This window comes from Pseudorca crassidens, chromosome 19 (assembly GCF_039906515.1).
Source record: "Pseudorca crassidens isolate mPseCra1 chromosome 19, mPseCra1.hap1, whole genome shotgun sequence".
NCBI classification, from domain to species: domain Eukaryota; kingdom Metazoa; phylum Chordata; class Mammalia; order Artiodactyla; family Delphinidae; genus Pseudorca; species Pseudorca crassidens.
Window position 1 is genome coordinate 24,249,807 of NC_090314.1, and position 22,674 is coordinate 24,272,480.

Consider the following 22,674-nt stretch of genomic DNA (forward strand, 5'->3'; position numbering starts at 1 on the left):
GTCCAGGCTCAGCTTACCTGACCCTGGTTACCAGGGAATGCCACTCTGGGCCCTCCTTTTCATCCCCCTCCCTCACTGTGACCTCACCACCTGCCCCATTATGACCCAGTCTGGCTCCCAGTTAAAACTGGAGGGCAGAGGGCCCAGGCAGTCCTGGGACCAACGGCCATGGGTGAGCGAAACTACTACCGAGCCGAGCCGTTCACTGGCCCCATCCCCAGGAAATGCCAGGAGCAAGGATACTCAATTCTTCTGATCCCGGTCAGCTTCATCTTGCTCAACGTGGGGATCAACATGGTGACTATGGTCAGGGCAGGATCTGTGCAGCGCGGTTGGGGGAGCCCTGGGGTCTTGAAGGGGCTGAGGTGGGAGGGCTGCTGGGGTGTGACAGGACAAGGGTTGGATTTCAGGGCTCACCCTGCTCCCGGCCTCCCCCCTCCCCTTCTTCCCTCAACTCTGGAGGCATCTGAAGAGATTCTTGCGGGCACTTTTCAATCGTATTTTCCACAAAGGTGAGTGGGCGCCGGCGTGGGTTCAGGAGATGTGGGCCTGTCCCCTTTCTTCTATCCCTGCCTTGATTCTCAGCCCCTCAGGAACCCAGGCCCTGACCCATCTCGCCTTTCCCCACAGACAAGCAAGCCAGCTGTGTAGGCACCCATCGCATGTGCATGCGCTGCTCCGTGGATCCCAAGAACCTGCGCTCAAGAGTTTCTTCCCACTTCTGCCATCGCCCAAGCTTCCTGCTCGGGCAGGTAAACCACCTTGACTACTGCCTGCAGCGGGGCTCGGCGGGGGCGGAGCCGGCGGCCCCCCCGCCGCGGGCGAGTAAAGGAGAAGGCGGGCGGAGCGGGAGGCAAAAAGCCTACAGCACCCGGTATTCCCAGGCGGTCTCCCATCCAAGTACTAACCAGGCCCGACCCTGCTTAGCTTCCGAGATCAGACGAGATCGGGCGCGTTGAGGGTGGTATGGCCGTAGACGGGGGCGGGGGTCCGCGGGCGGCCTCTTGAGGCCCAGTTTCGCTGGCGCTGGCGCCTTAACGCCAGCCTGGCGGCCGGCCCGCCCCGGCAGGGCCCCCTCGCCCGCCCAGGCAGGGGGAACGGAGGTCTCGGGTATCGGGCGGCGGCGGAGGGTTTGGCGACCACCTCCCAGCCCAGGGCGGCCGTGACCCAGCAAACCCTTCGGCGCTTGGCGCCCCGCCCAAGATCCCGCACGTCGCTCACAGGGACGTGGCCCCGGAGGCTTCAGGGCCCGGGGCCCGCGGTCCCTTGGGCATCGGTCCTGCCCGCCCACGCGGCGCTAGGCGCAGCCCGGCCGCAGCCCGGGCCGGCCCTCCTGCCCGACAGCAGCCGGCCCGAAGCCACCGGGAGCCACCATTGAGTCGCCACGGCCCCTCTGCCCCGGCAAGGCCACCCTTGCCCCCACACCCCCCGCCGAGCTCAGGACCCCGCCCCTGGTGGCCGGCAGGCCCGGGGAAGCGGCCCCTGCCCTCGATCCCGCTCCCGCACCCAACCGCGGTGACACGCCAGAGGGGCGGGGTGGTGGTGGGGCGGGGCTTTTGTCGGAGTGAGCTGTGGAGGGACACACAGGCACACAGGTGGCGGCGCCGGGTCTGGGCGCCGGTGGGGGCGGCCAGGTGCAGGTCGAGGGGCTCGCGGGCCGAAAGGACGGCCACTGGGCCCGCGGCGGAGTCTGGGTCCGGGCCAGCCACCCCGGGAGCGTCTGGGGTGCGGCTGCCTTCCAGGGCCGCCTTCTGGCCGCCTGGCCGGCCGGGCCGGCGGGGAGCGCCCCCGCCGGCGCGCGCCGTGGTGGGAGGGGCCTGAGGAGGTGGGGCCTGCAGCGGGGCCCGGCGGGGGCGGAGCCGGCGGCCCCCGCCGCGGGCGAGTAAAGGAGAAGGCGGGCGGAGCGGGAGGCAAAAAGCCTACAGCACCCGGTATTCCCAGGCGGTCTCCCATCCAAGTACTAACCAGGCCCGACCCTGCTTAGCTTCCGAGATCAGACGAGATCGGGCGCGTTCAGGGTGGTATGGCCGTAGACGGGGGCGGGGGCCGACGGCTGCCTCTTGAGGCCCAGTTTCGCTGGCGCTGGCGCCTTAACGCCAGCCTGGCGGCCGGCCCGCCCCGACAGGGCCCCCTCGCCCGCCCAGGCAGGGGGAACGGAGGTCTCGGGTATCGGGCGGCGGCGGAGGGTTTGGCGACCACCTCCCAGCCCAGGGCGGCCGTGACCCAGCAAACCCTTCGGCGCTTGGCGCCCCGCCCAAGATCCCGCACGTCGCTCACAGGGACGTGGCCCCGGAGGCTTCAGGGCCCGGGGCCCGCGGTCCCTTGGGCATCGGCCCTGCCCGCCCACGCGGCGCTAGGCGCAGCCCGGCCGCAGCCCGGGCCGGCCCTCCTGCCCGACAGCAGCCGGCCCGAAGCCACCGGGAGCCACCATTGAGTCGCCACGGCCCCTCAGCCCCGGCAAGGCCACCCTTGCCCCCACACCCCCCGCCGAGCTCAGGACCCCGCCCCTGGTGGCCGGCAGGCCCGGGGAAGCGGCCCCTGCCCTCGATCCCGCTCCCGCACCCAACCGCGGTGACACGCCAGAGGGGCGGGGTGGTGGTGGGGCGGGGCTTTTGTCGGAGGGAGCTGTGGAGGGACACACAGGCACACAGGTGGCGGCGCCGGGGCTTGGCGCCGGTGGGGGCGGCCAGGTGCAGGTCGAGGGGCTCGCGGGCCAAAAGGACAGCAACTGGGCCCATGGCGGAGTCTGGGTCTGGAGGGCTCTGAGCCTCCATCCGCTCTGGTGCCTCGGGTCTACCGGCCCGACGCCTGGTAGCGCGACACCCCACCGGCCCACAGACGTAGCCTCCCCAGCTGTGCTCACAGCGAGTCCAACCGCAGCCTGCATCCCTCCACGGGACACTTGGATTACTCCCGCGATCCCCACGAGGTGCGGCACCCGCTGGCCGAATGGGCTGAGATCCTGCCCTTGCGGCGCCCTGTGGCCACCTCCGCCTCCCTCACGGTACTGGCCGAGGCCTCGGACCAGCGGGCCCCGGCTCCCAGCTCAGCGCTGCTCCTCCGCCCCTCTCACCTCCTGCCCGACGTCCAGGCTACCGAGCACCCTCCACCCCCGCCCACCTTCATGCCACTCAGCCGGAACCCGGGAGGCAATGTCAACTACCAGGTGTATGACAGTCTGGTGCTGAAGCGGCAACCGCAGGAGGGCCAAGCGCGGGCCAACTCGCTGCTACCTTCCACCTCGGCCTCCAGGCCCTCTCTGCATGGGAGCCAGACTGGGAAAATGAACTTTCCAGCAGCAAATGGGGGCAGGGGCAGGGGGCGGCAGGGCATGGAGAGAGGAATAAAGAGCTCCAGAGTCCAGGAAACATTGGTGGTCTGTGGCTTGGAAGCGCCACTCCTTCTGCCAGCCTGGGTCCCTGCGCTTGGCTTCCTGCAATAAGAAGCCAGTGTCCCCTTCTTGGCCTGAGGGTCCCTTTGGTTTAGTGGCCACAGTTCTGCCAGCAGGCCCCTCCTGGTCCTATACCATGCACTAAGTACATCTGCAGCTGCAGACTCCAAACCCCTGGTCTCTGGGCACCTCCTCTGTGTCTCAGCTGTCCCTGTCCACAGAGAGCCTCATACAAGACGTTGCTTCCAAACTGGGAGGTTCCACATCTGGGCAGGTCCAGCTCCAGGCCCAGTGAAGGGCATGAAGAAGGCTGAGGCTCTGGACTCCAGCCAGGCCTTCAGCAGGCCTCTGAGGCCAAGGTCTTCCTAGTCTCAAGAGGGGCCAAGAGACGCAATGTGTCATTTGAACAAGTGAGTCAGCGGGCGGTGAGCGAATGAGTGACCGCTCGAGGGGATGTATGCCGGCCACCGGGCCCTGTTTGACTGTCCAGGCTCAGCTTACCTGACCCTGGTTACCAGGGAATGCCACTCTGGGCCCTCCTTTTCATCCCCCTCCCTCACTGTGACCTCACCACCTGCCCCATTATGACCCAGTCTGGCTCCCAGTTAAAACTGGAGGGCAGAGGGCCCAGGCAGTCCTGGGACCAACGGCCATGGGTGAGCGAAACTACTACCGAGCCGAGCCGTTCACTGGCCCCATCCCCAGGAAATGCCAGGAGCAAGGATACTCAATTCTTCTGATCCCGGTCAGCTTCATCTTGCTCAACGTGGGGATCAACATGGTGACTATGGTCAGGGCAGGATCTGTGCAGCGCGGTTGGGGGAGCCCTGGGGTCTTGAAGGGGCTGAGGTGGGAGGGCTGCTGGGGTGTGACAGGACAAGGGTTGGATTTCAGGGCTCACCCTGCTCCCGGCCTCCCCCCTCCCCTTCTTCCCTCAACTCTGGAGGCATCTGAAGAGATTCTTGCGGGCACTTTTCAATCGTATTTTCCACAAAGGTGAGTGGGCGCCGGCGTGGGTTCAGGGGATGTGGGCCTGTCCCCTTTCTTCTATCCCTGCCTTGATTCTCAGCCCCTCAGGAACCCAGGCCCTGACCCATCTCGCCTTTCCCCACAGACAAGCAAGCCAGCTGTGTAGGCACCCATGGCATGTGCATGCGCTGCTCCGTGGATCCCAAGAACCTGCGCTCAAGAGTTTCTTCCCACTTCTGCCGTCGCCCAAGCTTCCTGCTCGGGCAGGTAAACCACCTTGACTACTGCCTGCAGCGGGGCTCGGCGGGGGCGGAGCCGGCGGCCCCCCCGCCGCGGGCGAGTAAAGGAGAAGGCGGGCGGAGCGGGAGGCAAAAAGCCTACAGCACCCGGTATTCCCAGGCGGTCTCCCATCCAAGTACTAACCAGGCCCGACCCTGCTTAGCTTCCGAGATCAGACGAGATCGGGCGCGTTCAGGGTGGTATGGCCGTAGACGGGGGCGGGGGCCGACGGCTGCCTCTTGAGGCCCAGTTTCGCTGGCGCTGGCGCCTTAACGCCAGCCTGGCGGCCGGCCCACCCCGGCAGGGCCCCCTCGCCCGCCCAGGCAGGGGGAACGGAGGTCTCGGGTATCGGGCGGCGGCGGAGGGTTTGGCGACCACCTCCCAGCCCAGGGCGGCCGTGACCCAGCAAACCCTTCGGCGCTTGGCGCCCCGCCCAAGATCCCGCACGTCGCTCACAGGGACGTGGCCCCGGAGGCTTCAGGCCCCGGGGCCCGTGGTCCCTTGGGCATCGGTCCTGCCCGCCCACGCGGAGCTAGGCGCAGCCCGGCCGCAGCCCGGGCCGGCCCTCCTGCCCGACAGCAGCCGGCCCGAAGCCACCGGGAGCCACCATTGAGTCGCCACGGCCCCTCAGCCCCGGCAAGGCCACCCTTGCCCCCACAGCCCCCGCCGAGCTCAGGACCCCGCCCCTGGTGGCCGGCAGGCCCGGGGAAGCGGCCCCTGCCCTCGATCCCGCTCCCGCACCCAACCGCGGTGACACGCCAGAGGGGCGGGGTGGTGGTGGGGCGGGGCTTTTGTCGGAGGGAGCTGTGGAGGGACACACCGGCACACAGATGGCGGCGCCGGGGCTAGGCGCCGGTGGGGGCGGCCAGGTGCAGGTCGAGGGGCTCGCGGGCCGAAAGGACGGCCACTGGGCCCGCGGCGGAGTCTGGGTCTGGGCCAGCCACCCCGGGAGCGTCTGGGGTGCGGCTGCCTTCCAGGGCCGCCTTCTGGCCGCCTGGCCGGCCGGGCCGGCGGGGAGCGCCCCCGCCGGCGCGCGCCGTGGTGGGAGGGGCCTGAGGAGGTGGGGCCTGCAGCGGGGCCCGGCGGGGGCGGAGCCGGCGGCCCCCGCCGCGGGCGAGTAAAGGAGAAGGCGGGCGGAGCGGGAGGCAAAAAGCCTACAGCACCCGGTATTCCCAGGCGGTCTCCCATCCAAGTACTAACCAGGCCCGACCCTGCTTAGCTTCCGAGATCAGACGAGATCGGGCGCGTTGAGGGTGGTATGGCCGTAGACGGGGGCGGGGGGCCGCGGGCGGCCTCTTGAGGCCCAGTTTCGCTGGCGCTGGCGCCTTAACGCCAGCCTGGCGGCCGGCCCGCCCCGGCAGGGCCCCCTCGCCCGCCCAGGCAGGGGGAACGGAGGTCTCGGGTATCGGGCGGCGGCGGAGGGTTTGGCGACCACCTCCCAGCCCAGGGCGGCCGTGACCCAGCAAACCCTTCGGCGCTTGGCGCCCCGCCCAAGATCCCGCACGTCGCTCACAGGGACGTGGCCCCGGAGGCTTCAGGGCCCGGGGCCCGCGGTCCCTTGGGCATCGGTCCTGCCCGCCCACGCGGCGCTAGGCGCAGCCCGGCCGCAGCCCGGGCCGGCCCTCCTGCCCGACAGCAGCCGGCCCGAAGCCACCGGGAGCCACCATTGAGTCGCCACGGCCCCTCTGCCCCGGCAAGGCCACCCTTGCCCCCACACCCCCCGCCGAGCTCAGGACCCCGCCCCTGGTGGCCGGCAGGCCCGGGGAAGCGGCCCCTGCCCTCGATCCCGCTCCCGCACCCAACCGCGGTGACACGCCAGAGGGGCGGGGTGGTGGTGGGGCGGGGCTTTTGTCGGAGGGAGCTGTGGAGGGACACACAGGCACACAGGTGGCGGCGCCGGGGCTGGGCGCCGGTGGGGGCGGCCAGGTGCAGGTCGAGGGGCTCGCGGGCCGAAAGGACGGCCACTGGGCCCGCGGCGGAGTCTGGGTCCGGGCCAGCCACCCCGGGAGCGTCTGGGGTGCGGCTGCCTTCCAGGGCCGCCTTCTGGCCGCCTGGCCGGCCGGGCCGGCGGGGAGCGCCCCCGCCGGCGCGCGCCGTGGTGGGAGGGGCCTGAGGAGGTGGGGCCTGCAGCGGGGCCCGGCGGGGGCGGAGCCGGCGGCCCCCGCCGCGGGCGAGTAAAGGAGAAGGCGGGCGGAGCGGGAGGCAAAAAGCCTACAGCACCCGGTATTCCCAGGCGGTCTCCCATCCAAGTACTAACCAGGCCCGACCCTGCTTAGCTTCCGAGATCAGACGAGATCGGGCGCGTTCAGGGTGGTATGGCCGTAGACGGGGGCGGGGGCCGACGGCTGCCTCTTGAGGCCCAGTTTCGCTGGCGCTGGCGCCTTAACGCCAGCCTGGCGGCCGGCCCGCCCCGACAGGGCCCCCTCGCCCGCCCAGGCAGGGGGAACGGAGGTCTCGGGTATCGGGCGGCGGCGGAGGGTTTGGCGACCACCTCCCAGCCCAGGGCGGCCGTGACCCAGCAAACCCTTCGGCGCTTGGCGCCCCGCCCAAGATCCCGCACGTCGCTCACAGGGACGTGGCCCCGGAGGCTTCAGGGCCCGGGGCCCGCGGTCCCTTGGGCATCGGCCCTGCCCGCCCACGCGGCGCTAGGCGCAGCCCGGCCGCAGCCCGGGCCGGCCCTCCTGCCCGACAGCAGCCGGCCCGAAGCCACCGGGAGCCACCATTGAGTCGCCACGGCCCCTCAGCCCCGGCAAGGCCACCCTTGCCCCCACACCCCCCGCCGAGCTCAGGACCCCGCCCCTGGTGGCCGGCAGGCCCGGGGAAGCGGCCCCTGCCCTCGATCCCGCTCCCGCACCCAACCGCGGTGACACGCCAGAGGGGCGGGGTGGTGGTGGGGCGGGGCTTTTGTCGGAGGGAGCTGTGGAGGGACACACAGGCACACAGGTGGCGGCGCCGGGGCTGGGCGCCGGTGGGGGCGGCCAGGTGCAGGTCGAGGGGCTCGCGGGCCAAAAGGACAGCAACTGGGCCCATGGCGGAGTCTGGGTCTGGAGGGCTCTGAGCCTCCATCCGCTCTGGTGCCTCGGGTCTACCGGCCCGACGCCTGGTAGCGCGACACCCCACCGGCCCACAGACGTAGCCTCCCCAGCTGTGCTCACAGCGAGTCCAACCGCAGCCTGCATCCCTCCACGGGACACTTGGATTACTCCCGCGATCCCCACGAGGTGCGGCACCCGCTGGCCGAATGGGCTGAGATCCTGCCCTTGCGGCGCCCTGTGGCCACCTCCGCCTCCCTCACGGTACTGGCCGAGGCCTCGGACCAGCGGGCCCCGGCTCCCAGCTCAGCGCTGCTCCTCCGCCCCTCTCACCTCCTGCCCGACGTCCAGGCTACCGAGCACCCTCCACCCCCGCCCACCTTCATGCCACTCAGCCGGAACCCGGGAGGCAATGCCAACTACCAGGTGTATGACAGTCTGGTGCTGAAGCGGCAACCGCAGGAGGGCCAAGCGCGGGCCAACTCGCTGCTACCTTCCACCTCGGCCTCCAGGCCCTCTCTGCATGGGAGCCAGACTGGGAAAATGAACTTACCAGCAGCAAATGGGGGCAGGGGCAGGGGGCGGCAGGGCATGGAGAGAGGAATAAAGAGCTCCAGAGTCCAGGAAACATTGGTGGTCTGTGGCTTGGAAGCGCCACTCCTTCTGCCAGCCTGGGTCCCTGCGCTTGGCTTCCTGCAATAAGAAGCCAGTGTCCCCTTCTTGGTCTGAGGGTCCCTTTGGTTTAGTGGCCACAGTTCTGCCAGCAGGCCCCTCCTGGTCCTATACCATGCACTAAGTACATCTGCAGCTGCAGACTCCAAACCCCTGGTCTCTGGGCACCTCCTCTGTGTCTCAGCTGTCCCTGTCCACAGAGAGCCTCATACAAGACGTTGCTTCCAAACTGGGAGGTTCCACATCTGGGCAGGTCCAGCTCCAGGCCCAGTGAAGGGCATGAAGAAGGCTGAGGCTCTGGACTCCAGCCAGGCCTTCAGCAGGCCTCTGAGGCCAAGGTCTTCCTAGTCTCAAGAGGGGCCAAGAGACGCAATGTGTCATTTGAACAAGTGAGTCAGCGGGCGGTGAGCGAATGAGTGACCGCTCGAGGGGATGTATGCCGGCCACCGGGCCCTGTTTGACTGTCCAGGCTCAGCTTACCTGACCCTGGTTACCAGGGAATGCCACTCTGGGCCCTCCTTTTCATCCCCCTCCCTCACTGTGACCTCACCACCTGCCCCATTATGACCCAGTCTGGCTCCCAGTTAAAACTGGAGGGCAGAGGGCCCAGGCAGTCCTGGGACCAACGGCCATGGGTGAGCGAAACTACTACCGAGCCGAGCCGTTCACTGGCCCCATCCCCAGGAAATGCCAGGAGCAAGGATACTCAATTCTTCTGATCCCGGTCAGCTTCATCTTGCTCAACGTGGGGATCAACATGGTGACTATGGTCAGGGCAGGATCTGTGCAGCGCGGTTGGGGGAGCCCTGGGGTCTTGAAGGGGCTGAGGTGGGAGGGCTGCTGGGGTGTGACAGGACAAGGGTTGGATTTCAGGGCTCACCCTGCTCCCGGCCTCCCCCCTCCCCTTCTTCCCTCAACTCTGGAGGCATCTGAAGAGATTCTTGCGGGCACTTTTCAATCGTATTTTCCACAAAGGTGAGTGGGCGCCGGCGTGGGTTCAGGGGATGTGGGCCTGTCCCCTTTCTTCTATCCCTGCCTTGATTCTCAGCCCCTCAGGAACCCAGGCCCTGACCCATCTCGCCTTTCCCCACAGACAAGCAAGCCAGCTGTGTAGGCACCCATGGCATGTGCATGCGCTGCTCCGTGGATCCCAAGAACCTGCGCTCAAGAGTTTCTTCCCACTTCTGCCGTCGCCCAAGCTTCCTGCTCGGGCAGGTAAACCACCTTGACTACTGCCTGCAGCGGGGCTCGGCGGGGGCGGAGCCGGCGGCCCCCCCGCCGCGGGCGAGTAAAGGAGAAGGCGGGCGGAGCGGGAGGCAAAAAGCCTACAGCACCCGGTATTCCCAGGCGGTCTCCCATCCAAGTACTAACCAGGCCCGACCCTGCTTAGCTTCCGAGATCAGACGAGATCGGGCGCGTTCAGGGTGGTATGGCCGTAGACGGGGGCGGGGGCCGACGGCTGCCTCTTGAGGCCCAGTTTCGCTGGCGCTGGCGCCTTAACGCCAGCCTGGCGGCCGGCCCACCCCGGCAGGGCCCCCTCGCCCGCCCAGGCAGGGGGAACGGAGGTCTCGGGTATCGGGCGGCGGCGGAGGGTTTGGCGACCACCTCCCAGCCCAGGGCGGCCGTGACCCAGCAAACCCTTCGGCGCTTGGCGCCCCGCCCAAGATCCCGCACGTCGCTCACAGGGACGTGGCCCCGGAGGCTTCAGGCCCCGGGGCCCGTGGTCCCTTGGGCATCGGTCCTGCCCGCCCACGCGGAGCTAGGCGCAGCCCGGCCGCAGCCCGGGCCGGCCCTCCTGCCCGACAGCAGCCGGCCCGAAGCCACCGGGAGCCACCATTGAGTCGCCACGGCCCCTCAGCCCCGGCAAGGCCACCCTTGCCCCCACAGCCCCCGCCGAGCTCAGGACCCCGCCCCTGGTGGCCGGCAGGCCCGGGGAAGCGGCCCCTGCCCTCGATCCCGCTCCAGCACCCAACCGCGGTGACACGCCAGAGGGGCGGGGTGGTGGTGGGGCGGGGCTTTTGTCGGAGGGAGCTGTGGAGGGACACACCGGCACACAGATGGCGGCGCCGGGGCTAGGCGCCGGTGGGGGCGGCCAGGTGCAGGTCGAGGGGCTCGCGGGCCGAAAGGACGGCCACTGGGCCCGCGGCGGAGTCTGGGTCTGGGCCAGCCACCCCGGGAGCGTCTGGGGTGCGGCTGCCTTCCAGGGCCGCCTTCTGGCCGCCTGGCCGGCCGGGCCGGCGGGGAGCGCCCCCGCCGGCGCGCGCCGTGGTGGGAGGGGCCTGAGGAGGTGGGTCCTGCAGCGGGGCCCGGCGGGGGCGGAGCCGGCGGCCCCCGCCGCGGGCGAGTAAAGGAGAAGGCGGGCGGAGCGGGAGGCAAAAAGCCTACAGCACCCGGTATTCCCAGGCGGTCTCCCATCCAAGTACTAACCAGGCCCGACCCTGCTTAGCTTCCGAGATCAGACGAGATCGGGCGCGTTCAGGGTGGTATGGCCGTAGACGGGGGCGGGGGGCCGCGGGCGGCCTCTTGAGGCCCAGTTTCGCTGGCGCTGGCGCCTTAACGCCAGCCTGGCGGCCGGCCCGCCCCGGCAGGGCCCCCTCGCCCGCCCAGGCAGGGGGAACGGAGGTCTCGGGTATCGGGCGGCGGCGGAGGGTTTGGCGACCACCTCCCAGCCCAGGGCGGCCGTGACCCAGCAAACCCTTCGGCGCTTGGCGCCCCGCCCAAGATCCCGCACGTCGCTCACAGGGACGTGGCCCCGGAGGCTTCAGGGCCCGGGGCCCGCGGTCCCTTGGGCATCGGTCCTGCCCGCCCACGCGGCGCTAGGCGCAGCCCGGCCGCAGCCCGGGCCGGCCCTCCTGCCCGACAGCAGCCGGCCCGAAGCCACCGGGAGCCACCATTGAGTCGCCACGGCCCCTCTGCCCCGGCAAGGCCACCCTTGCCCCCACACCCCCCGCCGAGCTCAGGACCCCGCCCCTGGTGGCCGGCAGGCCCGGGGAAGCGGCCCCTGCCCTCGATCCCGCTCCCGCACCCAACCGCGGTGACACGCCAGAGGGGCGGGGTGGTGGTGGGGCGGGGCTTTTGTCGGAGGGAGCTGTGGAGGGACACACAGGCACACAGGTGGCGGCGCCGGGGCTGGGCGCCGGTGGGGGCGGCCAGGTGCAGGTCGAGGGGCTCGCGGGCCGAAAGGACGGCCACTGGGCCCGCGGCGGAGTCTGGGTCCGGGCCAGCCACCCCGGGAGCGTCTGGGGTGCGGCTGCCTTCCAGGGCCGCCTTCTGGCCGCCTGGCCGGCCGGGCCGGCGGGGAGCGCCCCCGCCGGCGCGCGCCGTGGTGGGAGGGGCCTGAGGAGGTGGGGCCTGCAGCGGGGCCCGGCGGGGGCGGAGCCGGCGGCCCCCGCCGCGGGCGAGTAAAGGAGAAGGCGGGCGGAGCGGGAGGCAAAAAGCCTACAGCACCCGGTATTCCCAGGCGGTCTCCCATCCAAGTACTAACCAGGCCCGACCCTGCTTAGCTTCCGAGATCAGACGAGATCGGGCGCGTTCAGGGTGGTATGGCCGTAGACGGGGGCGGGGGCCGACGGCTGCCTCTTGAGGCCCAGTTTCGCTGGCGCTGGCGCCTTAACGCCAGCCTGGCGGCCGGCCCGCCCCGACAGGGCCCCCTCGCCCGCCCAGGCAGGGGGAACGGAGGTCTCGGGTATCGGGCGGCGGCGGAGGGTTTGGCGACCACCTCCCAGCCCAGGGCGGCCGTGACCCAGCAAACCCTTCGGCGCTTGGCGCCCCGCCCAAGATCCCGCACGTCGCTCACAGGGACGTGGCCCCGGAGGCTTCAGGGCCCGGGGCCCGCGGTCCCTTGGGCATCGGCCCTGCCCGCCCACGCGGCGCTAGGCGCAGCCCGGCCGCAGCCCGGGCCGGCCCTCCTGCCCGACAGCAGCCGGCCCGAAGCCACCGGGAGCCACCATTGAGTCGCCACGGCCCCTCAGCCCCGGCAAGGCCACCCTTGCCCCCACACCCCCCGCCGAGCTCAGGACCCCGCCCCTGGTGGCCGGCAGGCCCGGGGAAGCGGCCCCTGCCCTCGATCCCGCTCCCGCACCCAACCGCGGTGACACGCCAGAGGGGCGGGGTGGTGGTGGGGCGGGGCTTTTGTCGGAGGGAGCTGTGGAGGGACACACAGGCACACAGGTGGCGGCGCCGGGGCTGGGCGCCGGTGGGGGCGGCCAGGTGCAGGTCGAGGGGCTCGCGGGCCAAAAGGACAGCAACTGGGCCCATGGCGGAGTCTGGGTCTGGAGGGCTCTGAGCCTCCATCCGCTCTGGTGCCTCGGGTCTACCGGCCCGACGCCTGGTAGCGCGACACCCCACCGGCCCACAGACGTAGCCTCCCCAGCTGTGCTCACAGCGAGTCCAACCGCAGCCTGCATCCCTCCACGGGACACTTGGATTACTCCCGCGATCCCCACGAGGTGCGGCACCCGCTGGCCGAATGGGCTGAGATCCTGCCCTTGCGGCGCCCTGTGGCCACCTCCGCCTCCCTCACGGTACTGGCCGAGGCCTCGGACCAGCGGGCCCCGGCTCCCAGCTCAGCGCTGCTCCTCCGCCCCTCTCACCTCCTGCCCGACGTCCAGGCTACCGAGCACCCTCCACCCCCGCCCACCTTCATGCCACTCAGCCGGAACCCGGGAGGCAATGCCAACTACCAGGTGTATGACAGTCTGGTGCTGAAGCGGCAACCGCAGGAGGGCCAAGCGCGGGCCAACTCGCTGCTACCTTCCACCTCGGCCTCCAGGCCCTCTCTGCATGGGAGCCAGACTGGGAAAATGAACTTACCAGCAGCAAATGGGGGCAGGGGCAGGGGGCGGCAGGGCATGGAGAGAGGAATAAAGAGCTCCAGAGTCCAGGAAACATTGGTGGTCTGTGGCTTGGAAGCGCCACTCCTTCTGCCAGCCTGGGTCCCTGCGCTTGGCTTCCTGCAATAAGAAGCCAGTGTCCCCTTCTTGGCCTGAGGGTCCCTTTGGTTTAGTGGCCACAGTTCTGCCAGCAGGCCCCTCCTGGTCCTATACCATGCACTAAGTACATCTGCAGCTGCAGACTCCAAACCCCTGGTCTCTGGGCACCTCCTCTGTGTCTCAGCTGTCCCTGTCCACAGAGAGCCTCATACAAGACGTTGCTTCCAAACTGGGAGGTTCCACATCTGGGCAGGTCCAGCTCCAGGCCCAGTGAAGGGCATGAAGAAGGCTGAGGCTCTGGACTCCAGCCAGGCCTTCAGCAGGCCTCTGAGGCCAAGGTCTTCCTAGTCTCAAGAGGGGCCAAGAGACGCAATGTGTCATTTGAACAAGTGAGTCAGCGGGCGGTGAGCGAATGAGTGACCGCTCGAGGGGATGTATGCCGGCCACCGGGCCCTGTTTGACTGTCCAGGCTCAGCTTACCTGACCCTGGTTACCAGGGAATGCCACTCTGGGCCCTCCTTTTCATCCCCCTCCCTCACTGTGACCTCACCACCTGCCCCATTATGACCCAGTCTGGCTCCCAGTTAAAACTGGAGGGCAGAGGGCCCAGGCAGTCCTGGGACCAACGGCCATGGGTGAGCGAAACTACTACCGAGCCGAGCCGTTCACTGGCCCCATCCCCAGGAAATGCCAGGAGCAAGGATACTCAATTCTTCTGATCCCGGTCAGCTTCATCTTGCTCAACGTGGGGATCAACATGGTGACTATGGTCAGGGCAGGATCTGTGCAGCGCGGTTGGGGGAGCCCTGGGGTCTTGAAGGGGCTGAGGTGGGAGGGCTGCTGGGGTGTGACAGGACAAGGGTTGGATTTCAGGGCTCACCCTGCTCCCGGCCTCCCCCCTCCCCTTCTTCCCTCAACTCTGGAGGCATCTGAAGAGATTCTTGCGGGCACTTTTCAATCGTATTTTCCACAAAGGTGAGTGGGCGCCGGCGTGGGTTCAGGGGATGTGGGCCTGTCCCCTTTCTTCTATCCCTGCCTTGATTCTCAGCCCCTCAGGAACCCAGGCCCTGACCCATCTCGCCTTTCCCCACAGACAAGCAAGCCAGCTGTGTAGGCACCCATGGCATGTGCATGCGCTGCTCCGTGGATCCCAAGAACCTGCGCTCAAGAGTTTCTTCCCACTTCTGCCGTCGCCCAAGCTTCCTGCTCGGGCAGGTAAACCACCTTGACTACTGCCTGCAGCGGGGCTCGGCGGGGGCGGAGCCGGCGGCCCCCCCGCCGCGGGCGAGTAAAGGAGAAGGCGGGCGGAGCGGGAGGCAAAAAGCCTACAGCACCCGGTATTCCCAGGCGGTCTCCCATCCAAGTACTAACCAGGCCCGACCCTGCTTAGCTTCCGAGATCAGACGAGATCGGGCGCGTTCAGGGTGGTATGGCCGTAGACGGGGGCGGGGGCCGACGGCTGCCTCTTGAGGCCCAGTTTCGCTGGCGCTGGCGCCTTAACGCCAGCCTGGCGGCCGGCCCACCCCGGCAGGGCCCCCTCGCCCGCCCAGGCAGGGGGAACGGAGGTCTCGGGTATCGGGCGGCGGCGGAGGGTTTGGCGACCACCTCCCAGCCCAGGGCGGCCGTGACCCAGCAAACCCTTCGGCGCTTGGCGCCCCGCCCAAGATCCCGCACGTCGCTCACAGGGACGTGGCCCCGGAGGCTTCAGGCCCCGGGGCCCGTGGTCCCTTGGGCATCGGTCCTGCCCGCCCACGCGGAGCTAGGCGCAGCCCGGCCGCAGCCCGGGCCGGCCCTCCTGCCCGACAGCAGCCGGCCCGAAGCCACCGGGAGCCACCATTGAGTCGCCACGGCCCCTCAGCCCCGGCAAGGCCACCCTTGCCCCCACAGCCCCCGCCGAGCTCAGGACCCCGCCCCTGGTGGCCGGCAGGCCCGGGGAAGCGGCCCCTGCCCTCGATCCCGCTCCAGCACCCAACCGCGGTGACACGCCAGAGGGGCGGGGTGGTGGTGGGGCGGGGCTTTTGTCGGAGGGAGCTGTGGAGGGACACACCGGCACACAGATGGCGGCGCCGGGGCTAGGCGCCGGTGGGGGCGGCCAGGTGCAGGTCGAGGGGCTCGCGGGCCGAAAGGACGGCCACTGGGCCCGCGGCGGAGTCTGGGTCTGGGCCAGCCACCCCGGGAGCGTCTGGGGTGCGGCTGCCTTCCAGGGCCGCCTTCTGGCCGCCTGGCCGGCCGGGCCGGCGGGGAGCGCCCCCGCCGGCGCGCGCCGTGGTGGGAGGGGCCTGAGGAGGTGGGTCCTGCAGCGGGGCCCGGCGGGGGCGGAGCCGGCGGCCCCCGCCGCGGGCGAGTAAAGGAGAAGGCGGGCGGAGCGGGAGGCAAAAAGCCTACAGCACCCGGTATTCCCAGGCGGTCTCCCATCCAAGTACTAACCAGGCCCGACCCTGCTTAGCTTCCGAGATCAGACGAGATCGGGCGCGTTCAGGGTGGTATGGCCGTAGACGGGGGCGGGGGGCCGCGGGCGGCCTCTTGAGGCCCAGTTTCGCTGGCGCTGGCGCCTTAACGCCAGCCTGGCGGCCGGCCCGCCCCGGCAGGGCCCCCTCGCCCGCCCAGGCAGGGGGAACGGAGGTCTCGGGTATCGGGCGGCGGCGGAGGGTTTGGCGACCACCTCCCAGCCCAGGGCGGCCGTGACCCAGCAAACCCTTCGGCGCTTGGCGCCCCGCCCAAGATCCCGCACGTCGCTCACAGGGACGTGGCCCCGGAGGCTTCAGGGCCCGGGGCCCGCGGTCCCTTGGGCATCGGTCCTGCCCGCCCACGCGGCGCTAGGCGCAGGCCGGCCGCAGCCCGGGCCGGCCCTCCTGCCCGACAGCAGCCGGCCCGAAGCCACCGGGAGCCACCATTGAGTCGCCACGGCCCCTCTGCCCCGGCAAGGCCACCCTTGCCCCCACACCCCCCGCCGAGCTCAGGACCCCGCCCCTGGTGGCCGGCAGGCCCGGGGAAGCGGCCCCTGCCCTCGATCCCGCTCCCGCACCCAACCGCGGTGACACGCCAGAGGGGCGGGGTGGTGGTGGGGCGGGGCTTTTGTCGGAGGGAGCTGTGGAGGGACACACAGGCACACAGGTGGCGGCGCCGGGGCTGGGCGCCGGTGGGGGCGGCCAGGTGCAGGTCGAGGGGCTCGCGGGCCGAAAGGACGGCCACTGGGCCCGCGGCGGAGTCTGGGTCCGGGCCAGCCACCCCGGGAGCGTCTGGGGTGCGGCTGCCTTCCAGGGCCGCCTTCTGGCCGCCTGGCCGGCCGGGCCGGCGGGGAGCGCCCCCGCCGGCGCGCGCCGTGGTGGGAGGGGCCTGAGGAGGTGGGGCCTGCAGCGGGGCCCGGCGGGGGCGGAGCCGGCGGCCCCCGCCGCGGGCGAGTAAAGGAGAAGGCGGGCGGAGCGGGAGGCAAAAAGCCTACAGCACCCGGTATTCCCAGGCGGTCTCCCATCCAAGTACTAACCAGGCCCGACCCTGCTTAGCTTCCGAGATCAGACGAGATCGGGCGCGTTCAGGGTGGTATGGCCGTAGACGGGGGCGGGGGCCGACGGCTGCCTCTTGAGGCCCAGTTTCGCTGGCGCTGGCGCCTTAACGCCAGCCTGGCGGCCGGCCCGCCCCGACAGGGCCCCCTCGCCCGCCCAGGCAGGGGGAACGGAGGTCTCGGGTATCGGGCGGCGGCGGAGGGTTTGGCGACCACCTCCCAGCCCAGGGCGGCCGTGACCCAGCAAACCCTTCGGCGCTTGGCGCCCCGCCCAAGATCCCGCACGTCGCTCACAGGGACGTGGCCCCGGAGGCTTCAGGGCCCGGGGCCCGCGGTCCCTTGGGCATCGGCCCTGCCCGCCCACGCGGCGCTAGGCGCAGCCCGGCCGCAGCCCGGGCCGGCCCTCCTGCCCGACAGCAGCCGGCCCGAAGCCACCGGGAGCCACCATTGAGTCGCCACGGCCCCTCAGCCCCGGCAAGGCCACCCTTGCCCCCACACCCCCCGCCGAGCTCAGGACCCCGCCCCTGGTGGCCGGCAGGCCCGGGGAAGCGGCCCCTGCCCTCGATCCCGCTCCCGCACCCAACCGCGGTGACACGCCAGAGGGGCGGGGTGGTGGTGGGGCGGGGCTTTTGTCGGAGGGAGCTGTGGAGGGACACACAGGCACACAGGTGGCGGCGCCGGGGCTGGGCGCCGGTGGGGGCGGCCAGGTGCAGGTCGAGGGGCTCGCGGGCCAAAAGGACAGCAACTGGGCCCATGGCGGAGTCTGGGTCTGGAGGGCTCTGAGCCTCCATCCGCTCTGGTGCCTCGGGTCTACCGGCCCGACGCCTGGTAGCGCGACACCCCACCGGCCCACAGACGTAGCCTCCCCAGCTGTGCTCACAGCGAGTCCAACCGCAGCCTGCATCCCTCCACGGGACACTTGGATTACTCCCGCGATCCCCACGAGGTGCGGCACCCGCTGGCCGAATGGGCTGAGATCCTGCCCTTGCGGCGCCCTGTGGCCACCTCCGCCTCCCTCACGGTACTGGCCGAGGCCTCGGACCAGCGGGCCCCGGCTCCCAGCTCAGCGCTGCTCCTCCGCCCCTCTCACCTCCTGCCCGACGTCCAGGCTACCGAGCACCCTCCACCCCCGCCCACCTTCATGCCACTCAGCCGGAACCCGGGAGGCAATGCCAACTACCAGGTGTATGACAGTCTGGTGCTGAAGCGGCAACCGCAGGAGGGCCAAGCGCGGGCCAACTCGCTGCTACCTTCCACCTCGGCCTCCAGGCCCTCTCTGCATGGGAGCCAGACTGGGAAAATGAACTTACCAGCAGCAAATGGGGGCAGGGGCAGGGGGCGGCAGGGCATGGAGAGAGGAATAAAGAGCTCCAGAGTCCAGGAAACATTGGTGGTCTGTGGCTTGGAAGCGCCACTCCTTCTGCCAGCCTGGGTCCCTGCGCTTGGCTTCCTGCAATAAGAAGCCAGTGTCCCCTTCTTGGCCTGAGGGTCCCTTTGGTTTAGTGGCCACAGTTCTGCCAGCAGGCCCCTCCTGGTCCTATACCATGCACTAAGTACATCTGCAGCTGCAGACTCCAAACCCCTGGTCTCTGGGCACCTCCTCTGTGTCTCAGCTGTCCCTGTCCACAGAGAGCCTCATACAAGACGTTGCTTCCAAACTGGGAGGTTCCACATCTGGGCAGGTCCAGCTCCAGGCCCAGTGAAGGGCATGAAGAAGGCTGAGGCTCTGGACTCCAGCCAGGCCTTCAGCAGGCCTCTGAGGCCAAGGTCTTCCTAGTCTCAAGAGGGGCCAAGAGACGCAATGTGTCATTTGAACAAGTGAGTCAGCGGGCGGTGAGCGAATGAGTGACCGCTCGAGGGGATGTATGCCGGCCACCGGGCCCTGTTTGACTGTCCAGGCTCAGCTTACCTGACCCTGGTTACCAGGGAATGCCACTCTGGGCCCTCCTTTTCATCCCCCTCCCTCACTGTGACCTCACCACCTGCCCCATTATGACCCAGTCTGGCTCCCAGTTAAAACTGGAGGGCAGAGGGCCCAGGCAGTCCTGGGACCAACGGCCATGGGTGAGCGAAACTACTACCGAGCCGAGCCGTTCACTGGCCCCATCCCCAGGAAATGCCAGGAGCAAGGATACTCAATTCTTCTGATCCCGGTCAGCTTCATCTTGCTCAACGTGGGGATCAACATGGTGACTATGGTCAGGGCAGGATCTGTGCAGCGCGGTTGGGGGAGCCCTGGGGTCTTGAAGGGGCTGAGGTGGGAGGGCTGCTGGGGTGTGACAGGACAAGGGTTGGATTTCAGGGCTCACCCTGCTCCCGGCCTCCCCCCTCCCCTTCTTCCCTCAACTCTGGAGGCATCTGAAGAGATTCTTGCGGGCACTTTTCAATCGTATTTTCCACAAAGGTGAGTGGGCGCCGGCGTGGGTTCAGGAGATGTGGGCCTGTCCCCTTTCTTCTATCCCTGCCTTGATTCTCAGCCCCTCAGGAACCCAGGCCCTGACCCATCTCGCCTTTCCCCACAGACAAGCAAGCCAGCTGTGTAGGCACCCATCGCATGTGCATGCGCTGCTCCGTGGATCCCAAGAACCTGCGCTCAAGAGTTTCTTCCCACTTCTGCCATCGCCCAAGCTTCCTGCTCGGGCAGGTAAACCACCTTGACTACTGCCTGCAGCGGGGCTCGGCGGGGGCGGAGCCGGCGGCCCCCCCGCCGCGGGCGAGTAAAGGAGAAGGCGGGCGGAGCGGGAGGCAAAAAGCCTACAGCACCCGGTATTCCCAGGCGGTCTCCCATCCAAGTACTAACCAGGCCCGACCCTGCTTAGCTTCCGAGATCAGACGAGATCGGGCGCGTTGAGGGTGGTATGGCCGTAGACGGGGGCGGGGGGCCGCGGGCGGCCTCTTGAGGCCCAGTTTCGCTGGCGCTGGCGCCTTAACGCCAGCCTGGCGGCCGGCCCGCCCCGGCAGGGCCCCCTCGCCCGCCCAGGCAGGGGGAACGGAGGTCTCGGGTATCGGGCGGCGGCGGAGGGTTTGGCGACCACCTCCCAGCCCAGGGCGGCCGTGACCCAGCAAACCCTTCGGCGCTTGGCGCCCCGCCCAAGATCCCGCACGTCGCTCACAGGGACGTGGCCCCGGAGGCTTCAGGGCCCGGGGCCCGCGGTCCCTTGGGCATCGGTCCTGCCCGCCCACGCGGCGCTAGGCGCAGCCCGGCCGCAGCCCGGGCCGGCCCTCCTGCCCGACAGCAGCCGGCCCGAAGCCACCGGGAGCCACCATTGAGTCGCCACGGCCCCTCTGCCCCGGCAAGGCCACCCTTGCCCCCACACCCCCCGCCGAGCTCAGGACCCCGCCCCTGGTGGCCGGCAGGCCCGGGGAAGCGGCCCCTGCCCTCGATCCCGCTCCCGCACCCAACCGCGGTGACACGCCAGAGGGGCGGGGTGGTGGTGGGGCGGGGCTTTTGTCGGAGGGAGCTGTGGAGGGACACACAGGCACACAGGTGGCGGCGCCGGGGCTGGGCGCCGGTGGGGGCGGCCAGGTGCAGGTCGAGGGGCTCGCGGGCCGAAAGGACGGCCACTGGGCCCGCGGCGGAGTCTGGGTCCGGGCCAGCCACCCCGGGAGCGTCTGGGGTGCGGCTGCCTTCCAGGGCCGCCTTCTGGCCGCCTGGCCGGCCGGGCCGGCGGGGAGCGCCCCCGCCGGCGCGCGCCGTGGTGGGAGGGGCCTGAGGAGGTGGGGCCTGCAGCGGGGCCCGGCGGGGGCGGAGCCGGCGGCCCCCGCCGCGGGCGAGTAAAGGAGAAGGCGGGCGGAGCGGGAGGCAAAAAGCCTACAGCACCCGGTATTCCCAGGCGGTCTCCCATCCAAGTACTAACCAGGCCCGACCCTGCTTAGCTTCCGAGATCAGACGAGATCGGGCGCGTTCAGGGTGGTATGGCCGTAGACGGGGGCGGGGGCCGACGGCTGCCTCTTGAGGCCCAGTTTCGCTGGCGCTGGCGCCTTAACGCCAGCCTGGCGGCCGGCCCGCCCCGACAGGGCCCCCTCGCCCGCCCAGGCAGGGGGAACGGAGGTCTCGGGTATCGGGCGGCGGCGGAGGGTTTGGCGACCACCTCCCAGCCCAGGGCGGCCGTGACCCAGCAAACCCTTCGGCGCTTGGCGCCCCGCCCAAGATCCCGCACGTCGCTCACAGGGACGTGGCCCCGGAGGCTTCAGGGCCCGGGGCCCGCGGTCCCTTGGGCATCGGCCCTGCCCGCCCACGCGGCGCTAGGCGCAGCCCGGCCGCAGCCCGGGCCGGCCCTCCTGCCCGACAGCAGCCGGCCCGAAGCCACCGGGAGCCACCATTGAGTCGCCACGGCCCCTCAGCCCCGGCAAGGCCACCCTTGCCCCCACACCCCCCGCCGAGCTCAGGACCCCGCCCGTGGTGGCCGGCAGGCCCGGGGAAGCGGCCCCTGCCCTCGATCCCGCTCCCGCACCCAACCGCGGTGACACGCCAGAGGGGCGGGGTGGTGGTGGGGCGGGGCTTTTGTCGGAGGGAGCTGTGGAGGGACACACAGGCACACAGGTGGCGGCGCCGGGGCTGGGCGCCGGTGGGGGCGGCCAGGTGCAGGTCGAGGGGCTCGCGGGCCAAAAGGACAGCAACTGGGCCCATGGCGGAGTCTGGGTCTGGAGGGCTCTGAGCCTCCATCCGCTCTGGTGCCTCGGGTCTACCGGCCCGACGCCTGGTAGCGCGACACCCCACCGGCCCACAGACGTAGCCTCCCCAGCTGTGCTCACAGCGAGTCCAACCGCAGCCTGCATCCCTCCACGGGACACTTGGATTACTCCCGCGATCCCCACGAGGTGCGGCACCCGCTGGCCGAATGGGCTGAGATCCTGCCCTTGCGGCGCCCTGTGGCCACCTCCGCCTCCCTCACGGTACTGGCCGAGGCCTCGGACCAGCGGGCCCCGGCTCCCAGCTCAGCGCTGCTCCTCCGCCCCTCTCACCTCCTGCCCGACGTCCAGGCTACCGAGCACCCTCCACCCCCGCCCACCTTCATGCCACTCAGCCGGAACCCGGGAGGCAATGCCAACTACCAGGTGTATGACAGTCTGGTGCTGAAGCGGCAACCGCAGGAGGGCCAAGCGCGGGCCAACTCGCTGCTACCTTCCACCTCGGCCTCCAGGCCCTCTCTGCATGGGAGCCAGACTGGGAAAATGAACTTACCAGCAGCAAATGGGGGCAGGGGCAGGGGGCGGCAGGGCATGGAGAGAGGAATAAAGAGCTCCAGAGTCCAGGAAACATTGGTGGTCTGTGGCTTGGAAGCGCCACTCCTTCTGCCAGCCTGGGTCCCTGCGCTTGGCTTCCTGCAATAAGAAGCCAGTGTCCCCTTCTTGGCCTGAGGGTCCCTTTGGTTTAGTGGCCACAGTTCTGCCAGCAGGCCCCTCCTGGTCCTATACCATGCACTAAGTACATCTGCAGCTGCAGACTCCAAACCCCTGGTCTCTGGGCACCTCCTCTGTGTCTCAGCTGTCCCTGTCCACAGAGAGCCTCATACAAGACGTTGCTTCCAAACTGGGAGGTTCCACATCTGGGCAGGTCCAGCTCCAGGCCCAGTGAAGGGCATGAAGAAGGCTGAGGCTCTGGACTCCAGCCAGGCCTTCAGCAGGCCTCTGAGGCCAAGGTCTTCCTAGTCTCAAGAGGGGCCAAGAGACGCAATGTGTCATTTGAACAAGTGAGTCAGCGGGCGGTGAGCGAATGAGTGACCGCTCGAGGGGATGTATGCCGGCCACCGGGCCCTGTTTGACTGTCCAGGCTCAGCTTACCTGACCCTGGTTACCAGGGAATGCCACTCTGGGCCCTCCTTTTCATCCCCCTCCCTCACTGTGACCTCACCACCTGCCCCATTATGACCCAGTCTGGCTCCCAGTTAAAACTGG

General features: G+C 69.8%; 13 non-coding genes across 13 annotated transcripts; all 13 read right to left on the reverse strand.

Moving 5' to 3' along the window:
• Positions 1 to 859: 859 nt before the first annotated feature.
• LOC137213580 (5S ribosomal RNA) lies at positions 860 to 978 on the reverse strand. Its single transcript, XR_010938216.1, has one exon. It is a non-coding gene; the product is annotated as a 5S ribosomal RNA (ribosomal RNA).
• Positions 979 to 1,916: 938 nt separating this feature from the next.
• LOC137214019 (5S ribosomal RNA) lies at positions 1,917 to 2,035 on the reverse strand. Its single transcript, XR_010938636.1, has one exon. It is a non-coding gene; the product is annotated as a 5S ribosomal RNA (ribosomal RNA).
• Positions 2,036 to 4,734: 2,699 nt separating this feature from the next.
• Positions 4,735 to 4,853, reverse strand: LOC137214020 (5S ribosomal RNA). The gene has a single exon (XR_010938637.1). It is a non-coding gene; the product is annotated as a 5S ribosomal RNA (ribosomal RNA).
• Positions 4,854 to 5,790: 937 nt separating this feature from the next.
• On the reverse strand, positions 5,791 to 5,909 carry LOC137213583 (5S ribosomal RNA). Its single transcript, XR_010938218.1, has one exon. It is a non-coding gene; the product is annotated as a 5S ribosomal RNA (ribosomal RNA).
• A 938-nt stretch (positions 5,910 to 6,847) lies between these two features.
• On the reverse strand, positions 6,848 to 6,966 carry LOC137214021 (5S ribosomal RNA). Its single transcript, XR_010938638.1, has one exon. It is a non-coding gene; the product is annotated as a 5S ribosomal RNA (ribosomal RNA).
• A 2,699-nt stretch (positions 6,967 to 9,665) lies between these two features.
• LOC137214022 (5S ribosomal RNA) lies at positions 9,666 to 9,784 on the reverse strand. The gene has a single exon (XR_010938639.1). It is a non-coding gene; the product is annotated as a 5S ribosomal RNA (ribosomal RNA).
• A 937-nt stretch (positions 9,785 to 10,721) lies between these two features.
• Positions 10,722 to 10,840, reverse strand: LOC137214023 (5S ribosomal RNA). Its single transcript, XR_010938640.1, has one exon. It is a non-coding gene; the product is annotated as a 5S ribosomal RNA (ribosomal RNA).
• A 938-nt stretch (positions 10,841 to 11,778) lies between these two features.
• LOC137214024 (5S ribosomal RNA) lies at positions 11,779 to 11,897 on the reverse strand. The gene has a single exon (XR_010938641.1). It is a non-coding gene; the product is annotated as a 5S ribosomal RNA (ribosomal RNA).
• A 2,699-nt stretch (positions 11,898 to 14,596) lies between these two features.
• On the reverse strand, positions 14,597 to 14,715 carry LOC137214025 (5S ribosomal RNA). The gene has a single exon (XR_010938642.1). It is a non-coding gene; the product is annotated as a 5S ribosomal RNA (ribosomal RNA).
• Positions 14,716 to 15,652: 937 nt separating this feature from the next.
• On the reverse strand, positions 15,653 to 15,771 carry LOC137214026 (5S ribosomal RNA). The gene has a single exon (XR_010938643.1). It is a non-coding gene; the product is annotated as a 5S ribosomal RNA (ribosomal RNA).
• A 938-nt stretch (positions 15,772 to 16,709) lies between these two features.
• Positions 16,710 to 16,828, reverse strand: LOC137214027 (5S ribosomal RNA). The gene has a single exon (XR_010938644.1). It is a non-coding gene; the product is annotated as a 5S ribosomal RNA (ribosomal RNA).
• Positions 16,829 to 19,527: 2,699 nt separating this feature from the next.
• Positions 19,528 to 19,646, reverse strand: LOC137213584 (5S ribosomal RNA). Its single transcript, XR_010938219.1, has one exon. It is a non-coding gene; the product is annotated as a 5S ribosomal RNA (ribosomal RNA).
• Positions 19,647 to 20,584: 938 nt separating this feature from the next.
• On the reverse strand, positions 20,585 to 20,703 carry LOC137214030 (5S ribosomal RNA). The gene has a single exon (XR_010938646.1). It is a non-coding gene; the product is annotated as a 5S ribosomal RNA (ribosomal RNA).
• Positions 20,704 to 22,674: the final 1,971 nt, after the last annotated feature.